The sequence below is a fragment of the Pleurodeles waltl genome, chromosome 4_1 (genome assembly GCF_031143425.1).
Source record: "Pleurodeles waltl isolate 20211129_DDA chromosome 4_1, aPleWal1.hap1.20221129, whole genome shotgun sequence".
NCBI lineage: Eukaryota > Metazoa > Chordata > Amphibia > Caudata > Salamandridae > Pleurodeles > Pleurodeles waltl.
In genome coordinates this window covers 330,291,879-330,304,097 of record NC_090442.1, presented here as the reverse complement: position 1 = coordinate 330,304,097, position 12,219 = coordinate 330,291,879, and positions in this window count along the sequence as shown.

Sequence of the window (12,219 nt, the reverse complement as noted above, 5' to 3'; positions counted from 1 at the left end):
ATGAAGGTGGTGCTGTGCTAGGGCCTGGAGCAGTTGCCGTGGATGTTCCTGCAACGGTCACAGCTGCTGGTGGTGCCACCTGGGTGGTAGTGGTGGTGGTGCTGGTGATGGTTGTGGTAAGCAAAGAAGGTCTGCCTTATGGCTCTGGAGGCTCGTTCATGGCGATATCTGCAGGCCATCTTTCGGTACCCAGACTAAACTTGAAGTATGTGTTGGTACCTCATTGCCCGCCGTTGAAACTCCCTGACCTGGATGGGTGTCATAATTGCAGCTGTTAAGACAAATAGAAAATCTACCATTAGGTACTGCATTGTGTGAAATGGCACAAGAAGTAAATCAGACAATACATCTATTGTACTTGTAACAACTCATATCATCATACAGATCATTGATTGTCCCTGAGGAAGTACATAGCAAGTCAGCCTACAAAGGTCCTATCACACATAGCACATCCAAACCCTACAAGATGGGTAACAACATCCATGATTTTGCCATCTGTGTTCTGCCAGTTGTCAGCTAACAATCATGCTGCACATCCTCCTCCACTGCCAGGGTTACAAATGTCTTTGTACAGGATGGAAATCTAGGGCCACATGATCTGCAAGTTGTAAATGGACTTGCCAGTATAGTAATCATGTGCTAAACATGAGTGTGTATACTAGGGGCCAGATGTAGCAACCCTTTTGCGAGTCGCAAACAGCGAAAATCGCCGTTTGCGACTCGCAAACGTGGGTTTGCAATGCACAAATGCATATTGCAAGTCGTTACCGACTCGCAATATGCATGTGCGACTCGCAAATAGGAAGGGGTGTTCCCTTCCTATTTGCGACTCGCAATGGTATGCAATACCATTTGCGACCGCATATGCGGTCGCAAATGGCATCGCAGTTACCATCCACTTCAAGTGGATGGTAACACAATCGCAAATTGGAAGGGGTCCCCATGGGACCCCTTCCAGTTTGTGATTGCACCCAAAAATAGTTTTTCAGGGCAGGGAGTGGTCCAAGGGACCACTCCCTGCCCTGAAAAAACCGAAACAAAAGGTTTCGGATTTTTTTAAAATGCAGCTCGTTTTCCCTTAGGGAAAACGGGCTACATTTAAAAAAAAAAAAAACCTGCTTTATTGAGCAGCAGGTCGCTAACATGGAGGCCTGACGTCAGCAGGCCTCCATGTTAGCGAGTGCGCAATTTGCGACCCACCTCATTAATATTAACGAGGTGGGTCTTTGCGACCCCATAGCGACTTGCAGAAGGTGTCTGAGACACCTTTCTGCATCCCAAATTGCGACTTGCAATTTGCGAGTCGCAGAGACTCGCAAATTGCAAATCGCAATTTGGTTTTTTCGTACATCTGGCCCTAGGTTCTGATAAGTGATTCTCTAATTTACATGTTTATGTACCAAACTTATATCATCAGTCCTAGGTACACTATTCCCAAACCTATGCCTGTGTTTGAGGGGGGGTGACTAACAACTAATAATTTCTAACAACAAGGACACCCAGGAAGCTTTGGAAAGCTGGACATGTGTTTGGCTCAGCACACACACCACAGGTAAGGAGGATTTCCAAATAGGAGACAGCAAACCCTTGACCAATCCCATCGCCACTCATGTTTGGAAATGCAGACCTTTGTCCACATCATTTACTACCAGTAAGCCATGACTTACAACAAACACAGAGATGCAAGAACACCCCTGGCCATGAGTTGCATGCACACCTAGGCTATTGCACTCAAGTGCCACAAACTCGTATCACTACATGTGGAGCTACATGCTGCTAGGAAGTTTAACCTACAGTTTAATAAGTACATTAGTGAATTGGGAAGCAGAAGTCTGTGGGTAAGCATTTGGCAGCCCCAATATGGGAGAATATGGGTCTGACTGGCTGACTAATTCACTAATTTGGTCTAGTGCGACTCTTTCTGATTCAAGTTTTATTCACATGACTCATCCCTATTCACATTGCCGTGCCTACAGGACTGACCTAGAATACCTAAATAAGACAATAGGATAAGGATTGGCCAACTCAAAGATGGTGATAAAATGATATTCCACTCATGGAACAAAGCAAATGATTGGCCAGCCCATCACACCTTGCTATGTATCCAACACACAGGAGTGCATCACACATCACCAGCAAACACAGCACATAACAGACACATCAACACTTACTGGAGTTGTCTGGGTCCTCGAATCGAGCCACTTCGCCAACAGTGTAGGGTGCCAGTCCACCTGTAAGGCATGGAAGGGAGAAATGTGCTCAATGTCTGTGCACTGTACAACAATTCCAAAAGACAAATACTATGTGTAAGATTACATCAGAAAGTAAAGCCTCTCAGACATGATGATACTGCATCCTACATAGCACGGCTAACATGTACATACCATCGGTCTCCAGTGAGTGATACACACATATCTGCACACATGCAGTGGCCCTAACTATCATGTGTTGGCAAACATGCTCCTTCATTAGTGAGCAAACATAATAATAGAGTGTATTCGTCTCTTCATCTGCATCCATGAGAGACATCCAGAGCCACTTTCCGTGAGGAATGCATTACCAGTGAACCAGCCATTGTGACCATGACAAATTTATGACACACAGGTACAATGTACAGAGGGGCAGGGACAGTTGTTAGCCCTCATGTTGTTACAGTTTCTTCATTTGATGTGGCACAGCTATGATGAGTAGCACCAACCATAGAGATATGAACCCATGTGCATACCTTTGGCCAGCCATCCCTAATGGAAATGTGGCACTACAAACTCCAAATAACAGTCTAAGATGTTACCTAACGCAGCTAGAACTTATTCCCTATGTGTCCAGATCCAGATCAGACATGTATCAGAAATGAAGGAGGGACACAATAATCCCTAAGATTTTTGGAATCTCCATGATCGGTTTCCTTACAATCTCAACAGACACTCATGAGACATATGTTCGGGCCAAATTGCTATCATCAATTGACGTGAAGCCTGCACTCATTTTCCACCTCATGTTGTGTTTCAAAAGTCAGTCTAGCTGTTGCATCAAGAAATGATGGTAATGATTTGGAAATTTCTATACCTCACAGGCAACTGTGGCCTATGTTTATACGTAAGTGGCTCCTGATTTGTGTTGCTATTTGACACAAAGGCAGCACTAACTTAAATAATGCAAATGTATTCAGTAAGCTTGCGGAGCTCTTGCTTCCTGACAGCTAGCAATTGTGGTCCTTAACAAAGTAGATATATGACCCTGTATATTTCAGAAGCATTCCACACACTCAACAACATTGCCGGCAGATATTGTAAAAATCAGCTGATGTCACTACAGAGCATTTAAACGTGCACATTGACATGATTTGTACTCACCAACAGGGCCACCAATCACAATCCCCAGATGGTCCAGCAGATCTTGCTCCCTGGAGACAAGGTGAGCCCAGCGGTGCTTCAGCTGGCAGTCATTTCTTGGTGTCTGATAAATCCGTTGCAAATGATGCAACACCTTTGCCCACCTGAGCCTCCGTGCCTCAGTGTGATACACCTGTATCACCCGCCCACCTGCCTCAATCATTAGGGGTAGGAAATAGCACACCAGCCATATGAATCCACCCAGCTCCTCCTCTCCCATCTTGCCAAGACGAGGCCTACCCAACATCTTTGTAGCAGAAGAGAAAGGGGATCAAAGGAGAATAGGGGGACCACTTTGGTCATGACGGTGTATGGGAAAATTTCAAATAAACAACTAACACAGCCCAACTTTACCCAAACTAAAACTACCCACAACAGACTCCCAACAAAACAAAGACAATACTTTACAACACAAATGAACACAAAAAACACTCAGACAGGATACTACAACAAGTTTTTATTCACAAAAAGACAATAAAAAGACCACAAAGGAGACAAATTCACTAAATATACAGAGACAAATTGAGACACAGCCACACAGTCAGGAAATATCACAGACTGCAAAGTGAAAGTGAAAGTACACCCACTGTACATAATCTGTAAACAGGATATCCTATTAAATCACTTCCTGCCTAAAATGGCAGGCGTTTTCATCATCATGCGTCAAAATATTTTGACGTATACAGTCTGCGCGTCATTTTTTTCGACGCACAGGAGTAGATTTGAGCCCGCATCCATATGTTTGGAAATAGTTTCACACTTAACCAATTTTCTGAGATACAGTGTGGAAGATACAGCTCAGGGGCAATGGTTATTTCAGGGCATTATGCATCGTTTTTCGGCCATAAGCGTCATTTTTTGACGCACGTGCATCATTCTTTTACGTGTATGCAGCAACATTTCTGGCATTAACTGGGTTTGAGTCATTTTACCATTTTAATGTAATAATAAAGTTGTGACAATACTGAGATAGGCTGATTGCACCCACTTTGGTCATGACGGTGTATGGGCACATGTGACACATCATACTACTGAAGGCCATGATCTGCTTCTTCATGTACAGGATTTTCCCTCTTGACTGACGCAATAGATGGCCAAACGTGTGGCCTACATATCTGTATTGCATAAATTGGGCATGTTTGGCGTCAGTAGAGGATAGTATGGTGATGCACATAAGTTCAATACCTCAATGCCTATGGCTCAATGTGTGTGCATTGGCTACTAGTATTGTTGTTGACCCACTGTGTGAGCATCACAAGATGCATTATTGCAAATATGCTTGTATGAATGTGGAGTCAATGTGTCCAACCCTCAGATGCAAGTCAGTGTGGAAATGAGAGAGGACATGTGTTAGTGATACATGTAGCAACATCTGCTGTGTGCACTTTGTAGTTACTGGGTAACGTAAACACCACAAATGACAAAGCATGCACCGGATAGATAGCAGACGCTTGTTCATGTCAAAGGTCCAAAACTTGCCCATCACATGCCCTGGAATTTTGGATACTGCTTCCTAGGCACTTGTTGGTGAACCCACCATGAGTCAGGCACATGTACTGACTAAGAGGGTACCGTCTTATTGACACGGAAAGCCAAAGGTGAACCACAATTGTAATATCATGCCACAATTGTGGTCATATGACAGAGCCACAACTCTTCTGTGGCAGTGGCGGACCGGCAGACCAAGCAGCACGTGGCCACATATTTCCAGTGATCAATAGCACAGAGGTGTCTGGTTCATGTGAGTGGGCCAATGTTGATCCTGTATATTTTTAGGGGTCTATGTTGTCACAGTTACGTCCAGGTCTAGTCATGAGTCAGTGGAGGCTATTCCTGTATATACTGAGTATCCTTCGGAGATCAATGGAAGTAAAGCCAATGAGGATATAAGAACCCACATGGGGATGTTCCCACCCTGTCACTGCAGACGTGGTATGAGACTGTCAACAGGGCAACCTTGGTGTGCTGAATGAGATCATATTTTAGGAGTCTTGTACCGGCAGGTGTCATTACAACATTTGTACACAGGTTGGCCTCTAAAGTTCCCACTGCATCTGGGAACATCATAGCCTCTGTGTTGATTAATCTCGCAGCTATTCACCACGCACAGCCCATTAATATGTTGTGAGCAATGTGAATCAGCGTGTGAACTGTCAGGGCCCTAACATGTGTGGACTTTTCATGCACATTATCAGAGGTTGCTGGTTCTGCTGGAGGCACCATACCCAATCTGTGAATACGGCCATGGTACACTGTCACACTTTGTCGCTCATGCATACATGAGACCCAGACAAGGGATAGGCTATGATTTGGGTATTTGGAGACAAGTTCCCAATTATGGTACGATAAATAAGAAGATTATGCTAAATAACTTATTTGAGTATGCATTGAAGAACCACCTGACAAAATACCCCCGGAGGAATGTGAGGGTTGGGATGATACATTTGTAGCCACAAGGAACCTTTAGGGTAACGCACAGACAGGTGCCAGTCAGGATGACAGGATGCAGGGTCAATCAGGATCCAGCAATTTCACAAGGTACATACTCAGTGGTCTGAATAAGAATGGTCGGAGGAAGAACAAGACAGTTGACATGGAAAACTGTATTTTGTCCTGTGTTTTAGAAGGTGACACATAAACCCAGGGGCTGTGTTACACAGCTTATTTTTCTAGCAATGCATAACAGTGTAATCGAAAAAATGTCAGCTTCTATGCTGTTCCAAGCATCTCCAAAGGCAGTGCATGTTCAAATGGCTGGTCTGCATGGAGGTGCTCACAGGTGTGTGCTGCATCAGTTTCTCACAAGTCCTGTAGGTGAGATTTGAGTTCAAATGGCTAACAGTACCTTTCACATGGGACGCAAACTACAGGTGAGAACAGGGCTTAGAGACTACTAGCCAGTGCATTATTGAACCTGACGTACATGCAGACAGATGTACAATGACTATGGCATACCATACTGAAGGGTGAAGCATACTGGATTAATATTGTTAGTCTGTGTGTGTGTGTAAAGGAGGGAATATCTGGGTACACATTTACCATTCCAGGGACCTCTTAAGACGGGTGGGGTGAGACCAGGAACATGGGTGTGTCAGAACTTATGACATGGGCTGACATGTACATGGAATGTCATGTGCCCAAAGCTTGTCATAGCTGTGGCGCTTGTGCTCTCTATGTTCTGCTTATATGGAATTCTAGTCACACATGGTCTTTGCAAAGATAGGTGATGTAACAGTTACTGCTGTCAAGGGTGTGGCCATACATTAATGTTACTGTTGCGATTGCACATCCCCTGCCTCATGTATGATGCATTTTGTTCCATCATTGACTGATGGTGTCTTAGTTGTGTGCCATATGCTGCAAAGAATCATGTTGCTAACATGTACAGTATGTGTGAAATAGGTGTGGTCCTCTGCTATTGCCCTTCAAAGGTGGAATGTACAGGATATATGTCATTTACAGTGTGTGTGAATGTGACTGTTGAATAATACGCATCACAATTGCTTTGGAAATTTCTGTGTCCTGATCGGTATATCAGCAATGCTCCATGAGGCTACACTCTTGTTCTGATAGTTAGAGATAAAGGTGAGCAAAAATGATTACCCAGACCATGATATGGTGATTATTATAGGTGTTTATTTGCATATGTTGATACAGTGGTGATGGTGAGTTGATTCAAAAGAAATTGTTGACAATATGTTGGTGCCTACGCAATCCTGCAGCTGTGTTTGGTTGGTCCCCCTCATGTTGGTGGCCAGCATCTTCCTCTCCCTCCTCTTCAGGCATTTGTGGCTCTGGTTCTAATAGGGGAATGTTCCTTCATACACAAATGTTGTGCAGGACGGCATATGTTAAAATGATCTTGCAGACCATTTCTGGTGAGTATAGGAGGCTGTCACCAGTGATGTAGAGGCACCTGAATCTCGACTTCAGGATGACAAAGGTCCTCTCGACTATGGTGCGTGTCCTCCTATGTGCCTCATTGTAGGCACGCTCTGCTGCAGTGCTTGGGTTGCCTAATGGTGTCATAATCCATGGCTGGATCCCATACCCCTGATCAGCTGAAAGAGAAAATGATTGAGATCATGTTGATGTAACTTGCCCCATTCACCTTGCATGGAAGTAGTTGTCTTGTGTTGTCTGTGACTCTTTTGTGTTATTGTGTTGATTCCTAGGCTTCTAGGATGTACCATCAGCATTGGGTTGTTTCCTTGGCTGAACGAGTGTTTGCCTGCTGACCGGTTGTCAGCAGTATATTTTGGGAGTTGCAGTACAGTGTGTACTCCCTAGCATTGTGACTTGTGTTACAGGTGTCCCTGTGTCTTCAATGGGGGTGAGATGATAGTTCCATACACAGATTCAAATTGACAGTGGTGGTAACACATTAGCATCTATGTACCCTGGACATCCCATACCTTTAGACATATGCAATAGATTAATTTAAACATCAGTGAGACGCCAACATTTTGCAAGGTGACAATTAGCCAAACATCTCCATACGTTGTGATCAGTGACGTCTTAACATTTGACTGTACACTAATTTCACATGTGTGACAAGTTCACTGCAGACCTATCAAACATGCCTAGCGGTGTCACAACCTCAGTGTGTACCTGTTCACATGTCGCTGTTGTGGTGTATGTGTTGTTGGTCCTACAGGGTTGCTGTGCAGTGTGTATATAAGTAGGTTTCTGTACTTACCAACAAGTAGTCCATTGCCATATCGTCGATCCTGGAAGTGTTGATTGATGGTACAGTGACGGAAGATGAATGAATCATGTACACTCCCAGGATACTTTGCCACGATGTTGGTGATCAATCTCTGGTGATCCACAATGGCCTGCACTTTGATAGAGTGTGTGTGCTTCCTGTTGCGGTATAGATGTTCAGTTGCAGCAGGTGGCACAAGGCGTACGTGTGTGCAGTCAATGGCACCAAGGACGTGTGGAAATCCATTAATGAGGTAAAACCGCTGTATGGTCTCCTGCTGCTTCTGCTGTGTGTTTGGGAAGCAGATGTGGCACGTGTGAGTGTGATGATGGCATCCAGTACCTTGGGCAGGAAGGCGGAGAATGATGGCTGTGAGATCCCAGCAACCAGGGCGCCAGTGGTTTGAAAGGAGCCACTTGCCAACATGTGTAGTACAGCTAGCAGCTTGGCTTCTGGTGGGATGGTGTGGGGTGTCTGCAAGCTGGGTGCCAACTGTGGCTCAATGTTGCGCAGCAGCTGCTGAATGTCTTTCCAGTTCAACCTGTACCTCTGGATGATGTCATGTTCCCTGAGGCCATGAACGGTTGTCCTGGTGCGGAATACCCTCTCCTGCCTTCTGCGTTGCCTTTGGGGTCCCTGCTGGTGTTTTGGAAGTTGCTGTTGTTTTGCTGTGCTCTGAGTCTGCGTGCACGCTGGATGAGAAACACCTCCATGTCTTCCTTCTGCTGCTCTGCTGTTGCTTCTGTGTGGTTTCATTAAATACAGGTGTGTTTGCCCCATTTTAACGCCTGCCCCGACCCAGGCGTTAATTTTTGACGCAAATTGGGCTGCGCATCATTTTCTGACTCCGCTTCCCGGCCGTGCGGGATTTTTGCATGGTAGCATCAATACGACGCACGGGTGTTTGTGTCATTTTTGGGACGGGAACGCTTACCTTGCATATCATTAACGCATAGCGGTTTCCCGCATCTAGAAAATGACGCACCTGGTGGGATTTTGATGTCCACAGGCTCAGACGGCAAAGTTGAAATGTGGGGCAAGGTTTGCGCCGAATGTGCATCAAAATTATTGACGCACATTCGGTGCAGACGGAGTATAAATATGCCCCCAAGTGTCTACAAAAGAAGGCCAAAGGCAGAAGTTTGATTTGACCTGTAAAGTAAGCAACATGATGAGCATAATGAGCATGGAACAACATTTTTCTGGGGATAGCCTAGTTCCTGTAATTCACTATTACACAATCTCCACAGAAAAGTATTTGCACTGAGCCATCCCACCCATCCCTTCATACCAAAGAATACCATCAAACAAGTGTCTTTTGCACTCCACGTTTCTATATAGCCAGTGAGAGATTTTGTTTTTTATCTGATTTTGGGATTCTGAAGTGAGGGAAGTGAGTGGTATTACATTTGCAAGAACAATTGCATAACGGCAAGCTTCCAGAAGGAGTTGAATTGTGGGGTGAGGGGTTCTGTCCGAAAGGTTTCTCAAGATTGTTAATGATTCTGGTTGCCGCTAGCCCATTCCCTCAGATCCTCTTCTCATTGCCCAAATATCCCTCGTGGAGATAGCAGAGTAGGTGGAAGATTGGTTATAAGGCTGGGCATTGGTTAAAGTTACCCTTCCCTTCCGTAGAGGCAGAAGAGCCCATTGCCAGCATCATTGGCCTTGGGGTGTTGGGGTGAAGTGAAACACCCCTGAGATGTCCACTGAGGGTCTAGAGCCTGTCCCAGTGTTACCCAGGCGGCATTCAATTAAATCCAGTCCTGCATAGATAAAGGATAACCTAGCATCTAAAATAAAGGAAAACTAAGTGCACTCAGTAAAAGTGGCCTGATCAAGTGACATTATCATTGACAGCTCCTTCTGGTGCAGTCTGTGAAATAGGTAACGATTGTGCACACTCTCCCATTGTGTACACTCTCCCATTGTGTATCTCTTACAGTTTGATGTTGGCAAGAGCTTTTAGCACTTGTCTGCTGGGGGCTCAACAAGATGAAGAGACTGCGAGGTTTGCATATCCAGTTCAGGTTGTGAGGAATGGGTAGCTGGGGGATCAACAATGGCATGCCCTTATAAGTCCAAAGCCAGACTAGAGGGGAGGTGTCCTGCTGTGAGTGACAAATGCCTTTCTGCCAGTTCAATCTCCTTCAATATTAGCCCCACTGTCAAGGGCAAGGAAGCTATCGATCATCGTGGTAGCTGGAGATGCTGAAACAAATGTGGTAGATGTGGTTTTAGACCCCTTAGGCTGAGAGATCTCAAATTTGCACTTTCCCGTTCCTAGATACAACACATGCAGAGGGCTATGGGTAACAACAAAGCAATCGGCCAAGCCAAACTAAACCAGGGAATGTCAGTGAGTATTCAATGGTCAGAAATAGCCAAAAATGGTATCCACTCTTCCCCAGGACCTCGTAGCCACCACCACCCACAAAGCTCTAGGTTTTTTAAGCAATGGTTGTTGCTATTATTGCTATTGTTGCTGACTGTCACTGGTACACAACAATAGATATAACTTGGAGCTGTAGTTTGTAAATTATAGTTGCAAGCTCAGCTGCCTCAGCATTCACATACTTAGATATCGATATGGGGAATGACTGTGAACTGCCAAGGTAATGAGTAGCAGGTAACTCGTAACTCTGAGTCTGGAATCTCACAAAGGAGGATGACAACGCCCCCTTACACAACCTTGTCCTAAGCCAACCCCTCCAGTCACCTTAGTTGCCTCAAACCTAATGTAATGCATCTACTACTACTGCTGTCATTGATGAGAGTGTGAAAGAAGATGTTAAAATGGTGATCCCCAGAGCTTGTGCTGGCTTCAAAGCTCTGCCCACTCAGGCAGCTCAGCAACTCAAATAATGGGAGGGAAGATGCAGGCATGGACAAAAGAAGGGAAAAAGTTTACATGCGATAACAAGTGTACAAACGAGCTCCCACCTTCAAACTGTGAGCGGCAGAAAAACAATGAAGAAATCGTGAAAAACGCTGAAAGTACCTCAAGAGTCTAATGCTCCGTTGGTCCTGATGGCTCCAAGTCCCAGGAATCAAACCACCAGCCCATGAATTCACCAAGGCAAGAGAGGCTGTCCCACATGGAAAGTGCTGGGGCTACGGAGAGAAGAGCGACGTTAGGTGGTGCTGGGTGCGGCCAAGAGGATAAAGGAGAAACACTGCAGGTGAGCTGATCAATTCCTTGATGGTCCAAGGTGATGAGTTAGATTGCCTGAATGTGGGTCAGGTAACTACTCCTTGAAGGGGCCTCACAAAGAGTTGACCTAGATGATCTTAACAAGTTTCATCAGTGACAAACCTCGTTTCTTGCTAAAGTTCTAGAAAACTGTCTCAACTCAACTCAATTGATACACTATTGATCACAACCTGATAAGCATTCATCAGTCTTCAGCGGGATGCAGCAAGGAGACAGACAATCTACAAATTATGGATGATGTTGTGCTAGTTGAGGAAAAACCCCTACCATCTCGTACTCCTTGATCTATCCACAGTGTCCGACTTAGCCATTTACAACATCCTACTCAATATCCTTGGAGAGAGAATGAGGATAAAAGGTCCTGTCCTTAATTGATCTTCTTCATACCTGAAAAAACGCTCACACCAAATTAAATTAAACAAATTGGTATCTGATTTGGCTTCTGTCACTCAAATGCTGCTGCAAGGTGGACAATACTGTCCCCTACCCTATATAACTTGTATAGGGCACCACTGCCTCTAATCTTGAAGCTGTGAGCCTCCCCTACCATCTATATGCCAAAGACGCACAGCTATATATGAAAATCTCTTCCAAAGAAGACATAATCCCTATAGGCAATACACAAAAGGATATCCAAGCTTGGCTATCCTCTAACAACCTGAAACAAAACCCAAAGAAAACAGATTTTCCACTTATCTGCCCTCCCCCAAACCCCCCCCCCCAAAAATAAAAAAAATCCCCACTCCCACTTGCAGACCAAGATCTGAGACTGGTGGGACTCACTAGACATTTTAAGATGACAACCCATTGAATGCACAAAACCACTTTGGATAACTCTTGACAAGAATCTTATTAAAAAGCACTACGAGAAGTGCCCTTTAGCCTCTAAGGATTCTACGAAAGGT